Source organism: Prionailurus bengalensis, chromosome A3 (genome assembly GCF_016509475.1).
Source record: "Prionailurus bengalensis isolate Pbe53 chromosome A3, Fcat_Pben_1.1_paternal_pri, whole genome shotgun sequence".
Classification (NCBI taxonomy): domain Eukaryota; kingdom Metazoa; phylum Chordata; class Mammalia; order Carnivora; family Felidae; genus Prionailurus; species Prionailurus bengalensis.
In genome coordinates, this window is record NC_057354.1 from 36,126,510 (window position 1) to 36,142,385 (window position 15,876).

At 40.6% G+C, this 15,876-nt stretch overlaps 1 protein-coding gene across 5 annotated transcripts in view; it reads left to right on the forward strand.

Annotated features, from left to right (window-relative positions):
* SNAP25 (synaptosome associated protein 25) overlaps positions 1–15,876 on the forward strand; it is an 85,497-nt gene that overhangs the window by 30,773 nt on the left and 38,848 nt on the right. The window contains exon 1 of one of the 5 annotated variants that reach the window (XM_043602889.1): positions 2,706–2,800. The exons of the other annotated variants lie outside the window; for them this stretch is intronic. The gene's annotated coding sequence lies outside the window, so the exon portion shown is untranslated. Of the gene's footprint in view, positions 1–2,705; positions 2,801–15,876 lie in introns of those variants that run through there. 5 annotated transcript variants of the gene reach the window in all.

Genomic DNA, 15,876 nt, shown 5'->3' on the forward strand with positions numbered 1-15,876 from the left:
GATCCTGGTGATGGTTTCATAGCAAAGTACCTATGACAAAATGTGTCACATTCTATGCTTTAAATATGTACATTTATTGTTCATCAATCATATACCAATAAAGCAGTTGAAAGAGAAAGGAAAAAAAAATAGTAAGCAAAACAAAAGCATATTCCCTCAGAAAATTAGATGATCCTTGGATGAGTCTATTAGACAATGTTTTTGTATGCTATAGACAGATGCTATAGTCCTTTTGCTTCATTTCTAAGTTTCTGATAATTTTTCTTGACACTAATTAAAGCAGTTGATTCTATAATAAAAGAGATTTAGGTTTTGGTTACTTGCTAATTGTGTAACCTTGGGCAAAATATTTAAGCTTGCCTAAGATTTTTCCATCTGAAAAATTCAAGATAATAATGTGCTCCTATGTCACAGGCATATAACTAGGATGAAATAAAATGGCACATGTGGTGCTTAGTAAAGAACCTTAGTAAAGAACCTGTGGTGTATATTATATTAAGGACCTAATAGGGGCCCCTGGGTGTCTTGTTCAGTTAAGCATCTGACTTTGGCTCGGGTCATGATCTTGTGGTTCATGAGTTCAGGCCCCTCATCAGGCTCCGTGCTGATGGCAGAGACTGCTTCTGATCCTCTGTCTCCCTTTCTCTCTACCCCTCCCTGGCTCGCACTCTCTCTCTCAAAAATAAACATTTTTTAAAAATAAAAAATAATAAAATATAAAAAAAGGATCTAGTAAATGTTAGCAGTTCTTAATTATTGTTTTCAAGGAAGAAAGTAGCTGAAGACCCTGAATGAGACACTATGGCAGATAGAAAAACCGTAGACTAAGAATGAGGCTCTGTGGATACTAAGAACTGCGGGATCACTTCCCTTTACCCATATCTCTCATTTCTCACCTATTAAACTATAAGAAGAGTAGACAAGGGTCAAAGGGATCTAACTTTTAAAGTAGAATTCACTCACTAGGTCTTAAACTGAATATTGATGGAATTCTGGTTTCATCTCATTCAGAATCTATTCATAAGCACTTAGGGCTGAATGTCCACAGTGATCAGTGGCAAAGACTCTGGATTCAGGCTCTCTAGCTTCAAATCCCAACTCTGCCATTTAGTAGCTGTGGAACTGGAGGCCATCCACTTAACCCCTCTGTGCCTTGGTTTCCTATCCATAAAATGGAGACAATCAAGGCACCTGTCTCACATAGAGTTGCTGGGACCATTAAACTGTGTTATCACATCCAAGGATCTAAACAGGCCTTGGCAGACACTAAGCATTCAGTGATCATTCCCTATTATTAGGGCCTTTGGATGAGTGGCCGAGTAGCCACAGGTTGTGGACATTTAGCAAGACTGAGGACTTTTTGTCGAACTTCTTAGAGTGATGAAGGTTGAAAATGTAATTTTTACATGCAGGGCAATTCCCCTCTGGAATATCATTCAGTACTAACTCTAAAGGTATATTTGGGGTTGTCTGGCAGTGTGTGCAGTTTAATGACCCAAAAACGTTCCGTGATCTACGTATCACCCACACCCTGGGACTGGAAAAAAGGTGTTGACACCTACAAAGGGTCTGGCCAGGCAGGTTTCGGGGTGACCTGCCCAGGCCTTCTACCCTGCTAACTGGCAAGGTTCCATCAGCAGGATGTGCCCTCGTGTTCCCACAGAGCCCACAGATGGCTTACCACCTGTTTTGGGCAAGACATCTTTCTTCTCTCTAGTTCTGAGAACTAGCTTGGCCCAGAGCTGCAGGAAGATCTATCCCCAGAAAGTTCCTATAGTGGACACTGTAGCCCCCCATGACATCCCCTTGGATCCTTTCTACCAGCCCACTGCTCAGATTCTGTAGGTTTTGCTGCTAAAGGCAACTTATGACTTTCCCCATGCAAAGCATTGCCTGTGTATAACCCCGTAGAGGATTGCCTCATCCTTACAGGTTTCCAGAAATGCAGGGAGTTTTTGTCTCCTGGTCCCATTGAGTGGCTTTCACCAATAACTGACTGGTCCAAAAGCCCAACACACTGGCCTTGAGGTGGGATGTCCTCTAGGGTGTATTTTACATATCAGAACTCCCTGCAGAATGAGATTATCTTGCTTGGCTTCTATCCCTTTCTTGGTTGACTTCCTCCACCCCCTCCCTGGTCTCCCAGGGCAGCAGAGTGGGTTGGGATTACTGGAGTTTCCCCAGTAAACCTCTTGCACTCAGATTCTTGGCTCAGGATTGACTCCTGGAAGAAGACAGCCTAGGGTTACCTCTTTGCCTTATTCTCACTGCCAGTGGAGAAGTGCCTTTGGGAGAACTTGTGGAAGTTTCTATAAATCTAGGGCTTGTTTTAAGCAGTTGGCCCCATCCTGAGCTGCTTGCTTTGTAAACACTTTGAGTACTGGAGGGGAAACAGGAAAGGACGTCTTGGGGCTTGCAGCGGTAAGGGAAACAGCCATTCAGAATCCTCCGAAGAAAAAAATCATGTTTTTAAGGCAATGTGTGGGCGAGTTAGGCCTGCCTTCCTTGAGGCTTTTCCCATGCTATGGGAGGTCCCAGAGCCTCAGGAACTTCTGAGATACAATCTGCTCTGTGCCTCCTTGACCTCAGAAAATTTTCCTCCACCTCCTCCTTCAGCTCAGCCATAATAGGGGGTCTGAAGCTTCTGTTTCTTCATTTTAGGTAAAAGTTTGCTGAAGCACACTAGGACTCTGCAGCACAGTCATCTGCTAGCCAAAGGTCCTTGAAAAGACTTGGAGGGATCCCTTCCCTAGAAGGTGTCGACGCAGCCCATAGCCTGGTTTTGGTAAAAGACCTGAAGGTCTGCTTCTTTGAGTTTGTGAGGTTACAGAGTCCAGGGGGGCCCTTGAGTGAGTATAATGAACACAACTGCCAACGTGCCAGATTTCCAAAAGTCAGGATGGTCTAACATGGACTCTGGTGCCAGAAAGCACTTCAAAGGTTGATCACTAAAAGGGCCCTGGCCATAGGTGACACCCTTAATTCTTGTTCACCATCTGGCAGTGTATCCTTCAAATGAGCAAATAAGTTCTTGACCAAGACAGAGGCTGGGTAGGTGAGGGTGACTGGATCAGGGTAAGCTCTCCCCAGTTTCTGGAACAGCAACACACACTCACATACACACACCTTCCTCTGTCTTCTCGGGGTTATGGGTGAAAATTTACTGAAGTCAGCTGTTTCTCTTTGTAATATGCAATCACTAGTGGTCTATGTAATGCCTGGCAGTAGGAGAGGCACCATAAAGGTTTCTCAGACACAACAAAGTTAAAAAAGAGCAATAGCTAATGAAATGCAACTCATTAAAAAACTTAGTAGGTAAGTCTGCCTTTCCTCTGATCTAACAGAGGTATCTTGCGGGTGAGGGGGGAGAAGATTGGTGTCCTATATTCATTGAAAATGTTTCTGTTTTCTTGAGTGTAATCTGGCTTTGATGACTTCGGGCTTCATTTAATGATTTTCAATAGGGCTATTAAGCATAGGTCAATGATATTATGCTGACTGTAGAAATAATATTAAAAGTAAATAAATATAAACAAAAATACATAAAAATGGATCTCACTAAATTCAGAATTGTTAATAAGTCAGTCTGGGACATTACATAGAAAAACCTTTCTTCAGAGATAATGCAAGGTACAGCCAATATTACACAGGAAGAATATTTAAAGTAGAACAGATGGATTTAGGCAGGTCTGTTATTGGCAAAGCTACAAGCTGCTTGCAGACAGATTAAAGCCATCTTAGAGAGGATGAGCTTTCAAGTTGTTTTTCAACACCTAAGAGTTCTGTAAGGGAGTGAGTGAGAGTTAAAACCACAACTAGATCACTCCAAGAAATAGCAATGGTTAAAATTGAGACAAGAATATATTCAAAATCGTTTGTTACTAGTCTCAGTCTTTTTCATGTGCATCTGTGAGTCTATCCACTATTACAAAGTACAGTTAACTAGCCTATATATTTTTTAAAAATTAATTCCAGCATAGTTATCATACAGTGTTATATTAGTTTCAGGTGTACAATATAGTGATTCAACAATTCTATACATTACTCAGTGCTCCTCACGATGAGTGTACTTTTAATCCCCTTCACCTGTTTCACCATCGCCCCACCAACCTCCCACCCTGGTAACCCTCAGTTTGCTCTCTGCAGTTATGAGTACTAATTTACATATTTTATGTTACATACATTAATGGAGAAAGAATGAATTATTCCACAAATGACATTGAGAAAAGAAGCTGTTTGGGGGAAATCTCAAATTAGGGATTTAAGTCTTTCCATATACACACTAAAATAACTTTTAGCTGTATTAAACTTAAAAATGCCCTTTGAGGGAGACTTTTAAAAATGATTTTTTAACTGTTCTTGGCATATGCAAATATTTCATAAATAAATAATTGAGGAAATCATCAGTTAAAAAGTATATATTTATAAGCCTTTGTAGAAATAAATGTCTTTAAAACATTTATTTTCAGGGGCACCTGGATGGCACAGTCAGTTAAGCGTCCAACTTCAGCTCAGGTCATGATCTCACTATCTGTGAGTTCGAGCCCCGCATCGGGCTCCGTGCTGACAGCTCAGAGCCTGGAGCATGCTTCAGATTCTGTGTCTCCCTCTCTCTCTCTGCCTCTCCCCTGCTCGTGCTCTCTCTCTCTCTCTCTCTCTCTCTCTCTCTCTCAAAAATAAATAAACAAAAAAATTAAAATATTTATTTTCTTTGCCCTATAAATCCAATCCCGGAAGTCCATTGTAAGGAAATAATCCAAGATGTAGATAAAGTTTTTATATAAATATGTTCATGGCAGTCTAGCCTATAATGGGAAAAAAAGAAAGGGGAAAGAGAAAAGAAAACATAGCATTAAAAGTCCAGGAATAAGAGATAGCCAGATAAATCATAATACATTTATATGAAACACAATACATTCTTTTAAAATAGCATTTGAGGGGCACCTGGGTGTCTCAGTCACTTAAGTGTCTGACTCTTGATTTTGGCTCAGGTCATGATCTCACAATTGTGAGATCTGTGGGGCTGAGTGGGAAGCCTACTTGGGATTCTCTCTCTCTCTCTCTCTCTCTCTCTCTCTCTGTGCTCCTCCCCCACTCATGCTCTCTCTCTTTAAAAATAAAATAAACATTAAAACAATTTTAATGGAATTTGAAAAAATAAAAAGTAAGAAAATGGCATCTGAGCAATGTTTAATGATTTTAAGTTTTTTATTTATTATTTTTGAGAGAGAGCGAAAGAGAGCAGGGAAAGCGCAGAGAGAAAAGGGGAGAGAGAATCCCAAGCAGGCTCTGTGCTGTCAGCACACAGCCCCATGTGGGGCTTGAACTCATAAACTGTGCGATCATGACCTGAGCTGAAATGAAGAGTTGCATGCTTAACCGACTGAGCCATCCAAGTGCCCCAAGCAATGTTTAATGATTAATGAAAATTTTCAAAGTATAATTAATAATAAAAGAAGAAACAGGATAAATATACCTTAGTATGATCCTAATTTTAAAATAAATTTATGTATACACATACATATATTGCTTCTAAGTAGTACAGTGGTTTCAGTCTTGATTTATCTTAGAATCACCTGAAGAGCTTTAAAATATACTGCTGCCTGTGACCTGTTCTCGGAGATTCTCATTGAATTGGTCTGGGGTGTTGGCTGGGTATCTGGAGTTTTTGAAGCTCCTCAAGAGATTTTAATGTGCCCCACCATTCCCCCACCAGGTTTGAGAACCATGGGCATAAGATGTTTAAGATGCTTCACTAAGTGCACTAGGAGAACACATGAATATCCACTCAGCCTTCTGGGGCAAAAAGTTCAGCTGGTGGCTGCTACCAAATATAATGGCATAGTGCCCAAAGAAAAACTCACTCGTTTCTATTATTGAGAAAAATTATCCTAAACTAGGAAATAAGGCAAAGGATGGATGCATGTCTAATGGACCCACTCAAATATTATGTAATTCTCTTTTTTTTTTTAATTTTTTTTTTCAACGTTTATTTATTTTTGGGACAGAGAGAGACAGAGCATGAACGGGGGAGGGGCAGAGAGAGAGGGAGACACAGAATCGGAAGCAGGCTCCAGGCTCTGAGCCGTCAGCCCAGAGCCTGATGCGGGGCTCGAACTCACGGACCGCGAGATCGTGACCTGGCTGAAGTCAGACGCTTAACCGACTGCGCCACCCAGGCGCCCCTTATGTAATTCTCTTTGTTTAACTTACTATTAACTTTTGATTAGGCTCCATACTCTGTGAAGTTACATGTTTCTTAACTCGAAGATTTTTGTGTGCTAATTTAAAGGATTATGTGTGGTAAAAAAGACAACTATAAAAGTTACAGTTTTATTGCCCTATAAGATATTAACTAGCTTTGTGTCTAATTTGGCAATCTCATTCCAGCATGATTATATATGAATTAACTTCGAACCAAATTTATCATTTTATTGGTTCCCTCATTAATGAGTGAAATAAACCTTTGACACATATTCACTCTATGTTTTTATGAGAATCATGTTTTTAACTTATTGAAATTATACCTTGAAACTAGCAATGATCAAACACACATTCAATAACAGAAGTGAACATGGACACTCACACTGGGTGGAGACTTATCCAGCATGAACATCTTACCATTTGACCACAGAAAACTTCCTTCTGATATTTTCGGTACATGCAAAATAATAATAATAATAATAATAATAATAATAATAATAATAATAATAATAATAAATCCCCAGGCCCTCTGCCCACAAAGGCTAGTCCAAAGTGCTTCTTCAATCCACTCCACATTAATGATAGTGAGTGTCAAATAGAGTAACTAAAGAAGCCAAATTTATACACTGCAGTAGTTACTGTCACATTAGTTACTTATCTCAAGCATTGGAGATTTGGGTAAATCTAATTTTATAAATCAGTCTTTGGTTTCCAATGATTTACACAATCACTTCAAAGACACTTTATCATCAGTTGGAACTCTTGTGCCATCAGCTGGGACTCCCGACACTTTGGCCAGACTTTTTAGTTTTTGGTCCCATTCTTTCTGTCAAGTGCTTAACAGTCTATGACATGTTATAGCGTAAGCTAGGAGCTTTGCTATTTGAAGAAACCCTGCAGCGAATTCATTTTTGGAGCAAATAATTTCCCATGAGTCTCTTAGCTTAACTATTTAAGTAGGTTGGATCATGATAAGTTTGTTTGCAGTGGGATTGTGTTTTTGGGTCCTGGTTGCTTCAAGAAGAGACATAGCAGAACTGTTATCTAAGGCAAAAACAATAATGATTATCTTCATCGAAGGTAAAAACAATTAAGTCCAGGGTGAATGCCTATATTCTTTGATATGATATTGTCAGATTAATCTGGGAAATAATCATTAAGTTGTCATTTTTGATCTTCTCACCTCCATCAAGCAACTTTGCAGGTAAGTTAGCTCCTCCCTGAAACCTGTCCACTTAGGGAATGTCTTCCTTATTTACAACCACAGTGGATCTTTTAATATTGAGAAGCAGATGGTTTTCCTTCCTGCATGGCAAACCTTTCCCAAAAAGGATAAGAGGATAGAATTAGGTCCATCTAAGTTTTCATACACCTCAGCTTCTTTCGTAGAACCAGAGACCTCAGGTTTGGAAGGGAATCCAGTGTCCCTTTTCTTGACTGAATTTTGGCCACCATCGGCCACTAGGCTTTCCTTGATTGTTTTCTAAGAACAGGAATTCACTTCATCCAAAATTTCCAACCCAGACTTTGGGTAGATCTTGTCCGTGTTCTTTATTGAGCCCAACTCTGTTATCCTATAACTTCCTAGTGTTTCTGTAAATTGACTTCTGCCAATTTGCTATTTGCCAGTAGTTATTTAATAGATATCTGCAGCCTTTAGTAGTCAGGTGATGTTTATAGCTCTCTTCTCCTATGACTTTGAGAGTGGGTTTTATGTTCAAGGGAAACAAGCCTCGGGATGAATTCTTTCCTCCATGCAATACTTTATTTTTTTTATTTAATTAATTAATTTATTTTTTAATATATGAAATTTATTGTCAAATTGGTTTCCATACAACATGCAATACTTTTTAGAAAGAAGCCACACTCCTAGTTGAACAACCTGTTCTACCAACACGATGTCCCAGCTTTCTTTGGGCACTCCAGCAAGCACCTTCCATAAAAGGCTTATCCAGGGAAGATGCAGCAATATCCTAGTAACAGGATTCAGGTGACCTTCTAATCAGATCAGGTAAGAGCAGTGTATTTTTCTTTCTTTTTTTTAACGTTTATTTATGTTTGAGAGAGAGTGTGAGCAGGGGAATGACAGTGAGAGAGGGGGACAGAGGATCTTGAGCAGGCTCTGCTTCAACAGCAGCGAGCCCAACATGGGGCTCGAACTCACCAACTGGGAGATCATGCCCTGAGCCAGTCGGACGCTCAGCTGATTAAGCCACCCTGGCCCCCAGGAGCGGTGGTTCTTAAAGTGTGCTTCCTGCACTGTCTGCAGCGGTTATCACCTGAGAATTTCTTAGAAGTGCAAATTTTCAGACACCATTCCAGTATCACTTACTACATCAGCAGTCTCAGCTTTAACAAACTCTCCAGGTGAGAACCAGTGGGCAAGAGAATTGCCTAATCATAACAAAATAAAGGACCAAATTTAAACTTTAAGTCAGTAGTGTAGATCCAGACCAACTATACACATACACACACACCCTATTTATGTTATGGGGGATGTTAGTGCCTGTAAAGTATTTCTAGCCAATTCACATATTTTGAATACTCATTTCACCAGTGAGAAGTCATTCCTAACATATATTTCGTTACTTAGCAAACCTGCCAATGCACCACAGAAAAAGGAAGTTGAAGCTCTTAGGGTAGCTCTATCAGGGATGCAGGCTTCTTTTATTTTAAAGATTTTTTTTTTACCTAAAAAATTTTCCCTAATGTTTATTTATATTAGAGAAAGAGAGGGGGAGGGGCAGAGAGAGAAGGAGACAGAATCTGAGGCAGGCTCCAGGCTCTGAGCTGTCAGCACAGAGCCCAATGTGGGGTCTGAACTCACAAGCCCTGATATCATGACCTGAGCTGAAGTTGGATGCTTAACCAACTGAGCCACCCAGGCACCCCTTAAAGACTTTTTAAAATGTTTGTTTGTTTATTTATTTATTTTAAGGAGGAGAGGGGCAGACAGAGAAGGGGAAGAGAGGGAATCCCAAGCAGGCTCCATGCTCATCCAGAGCCTGACTTAGGAATGTGGGCTTCTGATTAAAAATCTTTGAAATGCTAACTGCCCAGCCCAGAACTGTATATTCCTGATTCTGGTGCATACAGGGTTTACCAACCACCTCTGGTGTACAGTTTACAAGTAGCATATCCCCGTGCCAAGGAATTTTAAGTTAAATAACAACTTAAGGGTTCATATAGAACAAGTCTAATGTCCCTTCCTTGTAGTTAACTGTTGAGTCTTTCCCTGCCTTTTCTCTCAGCTAAACACCCTCACACCTTCATTCATCTTTACTACAGTGTGATTTCAAAGACCTTGACCTCCCTGATCCCATCTCAGCTTCAAGTTATCCACAATTAATGAATATGATCATTTGATGGATATCACTCATTTATTCTGTGGGCTCCCAGATTCTAAGATAAAGGTATTTAAACACACACACACACACACACACACACACACACACACACACATACACACACACAAAGTTCCACTTCTATGCCCTGGCCACCACACTCTAGATTTTGCTCAAACTCACAGCCCCTTTTTGTCAATCTTCTCTTGCCTGTCTTTGTCCTCTCTACATGGGTCAGACATGTGGAAATGAAGGCAAGAGTATGGTGGGTGACCCTTCCCCATATCTTTAAGCAACGAACTTCCAAGTATCTCTCTCTCTCTCTCTCTCTCTCTCTCTCTCTCTCACACACACACAGATGAGTTTAAGAGTATGATAAAATTTGCTTTTAAAAATCTGAATCTATTTCAATGTATCCAATATATTGAGAAAACACAATTCACATATAAAACTTCTCGTTGTATAGATATTACTACTTAGAATGAGGTTTGAAACATGAGTCCATTAAATCCAATTTTAAAAAGGATTAAGTTATAATCTGGGGTGCATGTATGCTTTAATTGTGAAGAAAATGCAAGAAGCCCAGGGTTTTGAACAAACTGTTCATATGATAACAGGTCTAGGATATGGGGGACCTGGCTTTGGGTGTCTTCATTATGACACCTTTCCTAGGAAAACAGATCATGGTAATCAACATCATTTACCTGTCAAACTGTTTATGTCTCCAGAAGGAAAATGCCAAAATTCAACTAGTTTAGCATCACAAATACTACAGGTTCTTTGATAAATCCCATATGGTTCATATGCCTTTTTTTTTAATTCAGGAGATAGAAACTTGTATACGAAGACCAGTACCCTCCAGAAGAGATCTACGCTAGAAGAAACTACAGTTTGGGTTTTGTTAGCAGAGAGATGATGGATGATGGATAAAAAGAGCAACTGCCTCAGATTAACAGTAGGAAAAGAGCACAGGCCACATGGGCATTAGTCATGGTGTTTTTATACATTCTGAAAACATTCAGTGAGCTCAGACAAGACTAGTCTCTTCCTCCCAAGTTTTCTGATGTTTGCGGTTGCAACACTACTTTAGGATGAGCCCTAGATTGGGAGTTAAAAGATAGATTTGGGCTCTAGATGATGTTGTGACCTCCAGAAAACTACTGTGCCTCTCTGAGCCTCCCTTTCTCCTATGAGGATAGTCCTCCAATAACCCTCAAGTTCTAGCCACTCTGTGATGTTTTGGATGTGGATTCTTCCACTTTTGGCTGGACTTACCATTCTTTGGCATGGCTAGGAATACAGGGAATTTTTGTTCTCCCCCCTGCCCCACCCCTTTCCTGATGGAATGATTTGTTCATTCCTTTCAGTACCTGCTTTACAATCATCCGTATTTCATAAAATATAACTCACAAGCCCATGGAAGTTGTCTTCAGCTGGTTTCCTCCGAAGCAGACCCTTGGACAAGGATTTGTATGCAAGTGATTTATTAAGGAAGTGCTGCCAGGAGAAACAAGAAGGGGAGAGGAGGAAGCAGGACAGTGAGATAGAGAGGAAGCCAGGCAGTGGAGTGATGGGAGGAGAGGTCTTAGATCTGGCAGGACCCTTTGGTTGGATGGTCCATTATATTTTAGGCTATGTCTTGCCTTAAGGCAAACACAGCAGGGCTTCTGTTCTGCTGTGCTAGTCGGTCACCACCAGCTGCGGGTCTGCCCTGGGGAGACCCAGGCACTTACATCTCTCAGTGGATCAGGTGAAGCAGCCTTAGGGCGGTCTTACAAAAAGGGGTAAAGTCAGGAGTGAAATATGCAAAAACTAGAGGAGTGAGTCAGGCATGAAATATGCAGAAACTGGGGGACCCCCATATGGAGTGAGTGAGGGCAATCCTAGGGGGCTGAACAGAGCACCAGCATCCATTATTTATTGCTGAAGGCAAGACTGTCAGTGAGCATACAGCAGCTTCCAAGTGTTGCCTCAGTCCTGTGGGCATAGAAAGGGTTTGTTTTTTTGTTTCTTTTTTTTATGTTTATTTTTTGAGAGCAAGAGAGCACGAGCAGGAGAGGGACAGAGAGAAAGGGAGACAGAGAATCCAAAGCAGGCTCCGGGCTGTCAGTGCAGAGCTGGATGTGGGGCTCGAACTCATGAACCGCGAGACCGTGACCTGAGCCAAAATCAAGAGTCAGACGCTTAACCCCACTGAGCCACCCAGGCGCCCTCAGAAAGGGTTCTTTCTGCTTGGTCTTGGATTTTGTCTGTTCATTCACTTCTGAGTGAAACCATTTTATTTAGGGAGTAACAAGACTTGTTTTTCATGTGGCCAAGTGTTAGTCCTGCATGGATATTACCTTTCTCCCAGGAACTAGCCGGATTCCTTGGAATACAAACATTTTCATCAGTTCCCTCCTAGGCAAGATGGAGGAGAAAACCCGAAAGCAAAAGGCTTCTAGCTAGAGCCCCTAGAGCCATCTCTTAGAGGTGGCCATTCCTCTCCAGCTGCATGCCAGTTGTGGCTGCACTAGCATAACACTCGGTAAACATTGGGTAGATGGCTAACCAATTACTGTGGTTTGCTATGACTATGATCAGGGTAAATGAAATGAAGTTTGGTTCTGCCCTTCCTTTTCTTCCTGGTCAGTGAGTCCTCACTGCTTCAGGCTTCAATTCCCAAGTCAACAATCAGGAACTGTGGCATCATACAAACCCCAGTGCTAAATACCCATTTGGCTGCATTTGCAAAACAAAGGAAACATTGGCACTTTTGAAAGGAGAGATTTAGGCATAATCAGTGTTGGTTGTGGCTGACAGCCCTGTTGCAATTAAGAGATGCCAGAGCTGGCTGCATGGAGGCCGGCCGCTTTAGGGTCACAGACCAGGACCCTAAATTACAAAGCTGAAGCCACCTATTACCATTGCTGTTATTATGCCCAGAATAGTCCAGGGAAGGGGCTTATCAGGGAAGTCAGAATTTTCTTTTCAAAAGAAACCAGATCAGGACTGTATTTGTTTATATATCTAGATGTACAGTCACAGAGTCCCATTTAGGAATGGGGTGGAGTGCAATGGTTTGGAAAATAAAGAAGCCAAGCTTGAAAGGAATCTAGCTATAATGTTGGTCAGTGACTTCCTTCAGAGAGACTGGGGAAGCAGTGACATATCTGTGAGCTGGTTGAAATATCTGTCACTTGAGATGGTTTCTTAAGGCAAATTCCCCTATAAGAAATGCATTCATAGTGTTTAACCTAGCCCATTCTATACCATCAAATATTGTGAAAACATGGTGGGGGAGAACCAGAGGCTGCCACCTCAGATCAAAATAGCCATGCAAATGCAAAATAGCAATGCAAATGTATTTGCATTTTTAGATGGTTTTATCATAGGATGGTTTTATAAGAGTTTCCCCTTGGATACGTGCAAAGCTTTTCACCCTGCGTGAAGCTATACATGAATCCCCCCATTCTAGGGAGCATAAGAAGGACCTATGGTTGTTACTGAAAATGTGAATTCTAGCCCCACCATCATCAGTCTCTTCCCATAGATGCTATAACTGGCAGTCTGCATTTTTACAAGCAGCTAAAAAGATTTCGATGCAAAGAGACCTTAGACCATGCTACAGAGAAGTGCTATCGTGAGCACTTGTGACTCATCTGTGACCTAGATAATGGGCATAAAATGGAAGTGAGGTGGTAAATCCATTTATTTATGAGCCACTTGTTCTTCATATCTGAAAGATATTTTTTTTATTCAGCTAAGCAATTTGTTAAAACCAGGAGTCCCACAATGAAGAGAGAAGGAAGTTGAATTTCATGCACAGGAATATTCAAAGTAGAATAACAAGGAGCCAAGTCCAGTCCCCACTTTGAAGAACTTATACCACCATAAACACTGCAGATTTAAGAACTGGCTGTTTTTAACAATAGAAGCATAAACAGAACCTTGCCACCTTGCTAAAAGTTATTCTTTGCTCTGATCCTTAGTTTGGCATTAAGACCTATAATTTAATTATCATCATTTTCAGAGGAAGAGTTTATCAGGACTAATCATGTTAAACAAGTCTTAGCCTTCACAGACTCTGTTACTTGAAGGAGGAAAGTCTCTGTGTTCTTTTTCTGTTAAGCATCTTCCTTTTGTTCTTTGAATGAAAGACTATCTCATGGAAATTAGCCAGTGTGTCCACCCTTCAAGTGCAGGACACTGTTGTGAGACATTTGGAACCCATGGCCCATGGAGCTTTCCATTCATTTGGGAAGCAAATGCTGCTGGAAATCGGCAGGTGGTGTAGAAAGGGGAAAGTGAAATATGGAGCAGACACTGAGTCTGGCTCCCCGCATTGGGACTCTCATCCTCTCCCGGCTCTGTGATCTTGGTTGGTTATTGAGTCAACTTGTACTTCATCTTTTCTTGCTTAGTATGGAGATAACACGGTTCAGGGCAACACTTCTCAAACTCCTGATGCTAGATGACCTTGTTCAGGAGGTCTGGGATGGAGCCCATGGTTCTGCATGTCTAACAAGCTCCCTGGTAAGGCTGATGCTGCTGGTCTGGGGACTGCATTTGGAGTAGCAAAGGTTTGGGGGTTCCTATATAACCCCCGTAGCTTTGTACAAAATTCCTAGTTTGATCCTGTCACATAGCACATTCCCAGTAAGTGATGACTATTGTGCATAATATTTAGGCAATAAGAGTTATAATGACATAGCATGTTGGAATCGATGCAGCTGATTTTTCTTAATTGAGAATGGCTGCTTTGAACCTGGGACAAATTCTGATTATTCAGAATAAATAATGCTCCTGATGCGGTTGAGAAGTCTTGAGGACTTGTCTCAAATGCAGTAACTGCACTTCACTATTTCCCTAGAATAGGCACTTTGGATCTTATGGTTGCATCACTTTCAAGGAGAAATTTCATCCAGTAAAAATAATGGCATTAGGCCCATTCTTGATCACATTCTCCTATCACTGTAGTTGGGGAAAGAGAACCAAACATTGTAGTTGGGGAAAGAGATTCTGCCTCCAAACACATCCAAGTACCAACTCCTTCTTGAGGGTAAGGGCAAAAACTCATAGAAAACACGTGACTGCCTCACTGTTTGATTCTGAGTCATGAGCCACATGAGAGCTCCCACATCTGGTTTGTTGTTATTATTGTTGTTTGGGTTTGTTTTAGAAGATGGAAAGGATAGGGCTAAGACGTATATTCCAGACCCTTGAGTTTAATCAAAGTTGTGCACCATAAATATAGTGAAGGGGAATGGGTGATACAGGCTTCCAGGCATAGAATGAATAAGTCATGGAGATGAAAGGTATGGTATAGGGAGTATAGTCAATGGTATTATAATAGTGCTGTATGGTGTCAGATTATAGCTGTATATGTGATGAACGTGGTATAACTTACAGACTTGACAAATTACTATGTTGTACAGCTTAAACTAATGTAACATTATATGTCTATACTTCAATAGATAGATAGATAGGTAAAATAGTGAAATGGGGAGTATGGGTGCAATTCTATTATTTAATATTGATAAAAGCTACAATTTACTATGAAAAAGTAGCTACCATCAGATATTATATGACAGTTCTCCTGCAAAACATTAAAAAGAAAAAAATGAGGGGCGCCTGGGTGGCGCAGTTGGTTAAGCGTCCGACTTCAGCCAGGTCACGATCTCGCGGTCCGGGAGTTCGAGCCCCGCGTTGGGCTCTGGGCTGATGGCTCAGAGCCTGGAGCCTGTTTCCGATTCTGTGTCTCCCTCTCTCTCTGCCCCTCCCCCATTCATGCTCTGTCTCTCTCTGTCCCAAAAATAAATAAACGTTGAAAAAAAAAATTAAAAAAAAAAAAGAAAAAAATGGGCTGACATGTAAGAAGAAATGATAAAGTTATAGTACCACAGGGGTCTTGAATACATGGAGATCAATAGATCCAATTGACTAAAGATTTCAGGGAGTTTTAAAAACAAATTTTCAGCTTAATTTGATGTAGGTTGGTAGGAAGATAGAGTCAAAGATAGAATAGACTTTCTTTTTAAACACAAATCAAACATTCCCAGAAATTGGCCATGGACATGGATACAAAGGAAATCTCACCTAAATTCAAAAACCACATCATATGGGTCACCTTCGCTGCCTATGGTGGGAAAAAAATTAGAAATGACAAGCAAAATACCTCTATTATTAAGCTTCTTTTCTATTACTTAAATTTTAAAATCATACTTTCAAATAACTCTTGAGTTGTTTGAAATTAAAATTGAAACAGAAGAAATTTGAATAAAAGAAATTAAAACTGAAATTTAATGCTATTTAGAAATAAATAACAAAGGCTATAGTGTATGCCCCA